The sequence below is a fragment of the Lygodium microphyllum genome, chromosome 18, assembly GCF_053477565.2.
Source record: "Lygodium microphyllum isolate KBCC chromosome 18, Lygodium_microphyllum_v1.1.10, whole genome shotgun sequence".
In the NCBI taxonomy this organism is placed as follows: domain Eukaryota; kingdom Viridiplantae; phylum Streptophyta; class Polypodiopsida; order Schizaeales; family Lygodiaceae; genus Lygodium; species Lygodium microphyllum.
This window is the reverse complement of record NC_141152.1, coordinates 33,903,651-33,906,145: the sequence shown is the minus strand read 5'-3', so window position 1 is coordinate 33,906,145 and position 2,495 is coordinate 33,903,651.

Genomic DNA, 2,495 nt, shown 5'->3' with positions numbered 1-2,495 from the left:
GTAAAAAGATCGACAAGCTGATGAGAGCTGGGTTCTTCTATGAAATTGAGCACATAGAGTGGGTATCATTGTAAACGCCCCGAACAACGTAGTATGCTTAACAATTATGATATTCGCTTGTTTTCGAGATTTAATATAAAAGAGAATGAACACTTAAAGCTGAAAATGAAAATTACTCACAAAATTACAGCCATGAAAATGTAAAAGTAATGGAGACAAGATTGAGGGTTGAAGATGGGCAACCCCCCCCGAAGGAATGTATTTCTACTCAACCCAAGTCCCTTAGGGAAGAGCTCAGTTACAATCAACCTGAGAGTGAGAAGAAGTAATTCTCACTCTCACAAGATCATGCAAAGATGTACAAACACACATGCATTATCTATTATGCAATGATAAGAACTGATTTCTTTACAGTATGAGAGAAGAAAAAGGGGAATTCAGCCTTTCTCCATCGTTGATCAGCAGTACATGGATAGGGCTTGCTTCTTGTAGCTAAAATGGAAGAAAGAGCTCAAGAAGGAGGTGTTGTAATGAATTTACAGGCTTGTTGTCTTGTAAAACAGCAGTGATAGAAGAGGGAATATGGAGGAATTTGATAATGGAGAAGTGGGGGATGATGATGGGGATGGATGGGGCCAGTTTCTGGCTATCTGTGGGTGTTGTACATGAGTTTACAGCAAAGAAAAATGATGATCAATGAAGAAAAACGAGCTCTTATTTATAGGAGAGGGGAGAGCTAGTACAAAAGGGGAAAGTGGAGTAGCACAAGACAAGTGTCCAGCCACATGTCATGAGATGTGACAAGTTGTGGGACACTTGGAAACTTGTGTGACAAGTGTCTTGACACTTGTCTCTTCTCTATGGCCTTCCTTTTTGGGTTGAATACTGTCAAGAATAGAAACAACCAAATTTAGTAAGCATAGTCAGAGTATAGAACTTACTATTTTTAGAATGACATCCCTATCTTTTAGGACTAGCATTTTTAGGCTAATTCAAGGCTCCTAAAATTTAGGGACCTCCTAAAATTTAGGGATCTCCTAGAATTTAGGGACCCCCCAATATGGGTATCATATGAAAGCTTTTTCCATGTACATCGCAAAAATGGTATCCGAATCTTCATGTGACTTTCCTATGCAAAGAAATGTGAATTTCAAGCTTTCAGCCCACACATGCACATTATACAAGCATTTCATGATCATGCCATCTTGTTGATTGTAACTGTCTATTCTGGTGGATCTAGCCCACACTTCAAGGCATCAATCCTTTCTGTGTGCGAGTCTAACCCTGATATGCATGAGTTCTAGTCACAAGCGCCCAATCGGGTCATATAGGTGGAAGTGTGAATTATCTTTTCTCTAACCCACCGTGTGAGTCGACCATAACCTGTGACCACTCATCAGTGGCCAGCTCCAATGCACTTTTCTTTATATCTAATTAGTGCAAAGGAAATAAATTTAATAAATCATTATATAGACAAATTAATGAAAAAGGATACAAATTCTGTTTCTATAGAGTTGTGACAGCCCTCTGGCTTTTATTCAGCTGTCCTCAGCTGAAAAATCTTCTTGATATTGTTGTAGAATATTTGGGTAATCCTTCATGAATTTTTCATCTACCCACTGTGCATCTGTGGTGGGTAGATTCTTGAATTTTAGCAAGAATTTTCGTGTCACAAGGCCACTTCTCGTGGTTCGATCCTTGAGAAACAAAATCTTTTCAGGTTCCAAGAGTTGCTCTGTTTCTTCAACTTCTGGGGGATCTTCAATAATGGGTTCCTTTGGTTCTGGTCCTATGTAAGGTTTTAGCAAACTTACATGAAAAGCGTTGTGTATTTTCCAATGAGCAGGAAGCTCAAGTCGATAAGAAACTTCATTTATTTTCTCAATCACTTTGAAGGGTCCAAAGTATGTACTGGAGAGCTTTGGAAAAGATGAATTTTGACCAGAACCTTGTTTGAGCCTGCTTTTATCAAACTTTAGCAAGACATATTGACCTTTTTCAAAAGCCAAAGGTCTTCTTCGTTTATCTGCTTGCTTCTTTTGTCGCTCTTGGGCAACTTTGATAGTGGCTCGAACTTGATCCATTGTGGTTTTTAAATCTGAAGCAAACTCATCAGCAGCAAAAATCTTATCTTTAGTGCGAATAATTGGAGGAGGAATCACTTTACCCTGTACTATTTCATTTGGAGCTTTCCCTATGGATGAGTGCACTGTATTGTTGTAAGCAAACTCCAATAATGGAAGATATTTCTCCCATTGTGACTTATGTTCACTAACATAAGCTTTCAACATATCCAAAAGAGTGAGATTCATCATCTCTGTTTGGCCGTCAGTTTGAGGATGAAAAGCTGAGGAGAACTTTAAAGTGGTTCCCAAATTCTCAAATAAAGCACGCCAAAAGTTACTTGTGAATTTGAAGTCTCTATCTGAAATGATCTCAGAAGGCATACCATGTAATCTGAAGATATGTTGAATGAAAAGTCTTGCAGCTTGTGC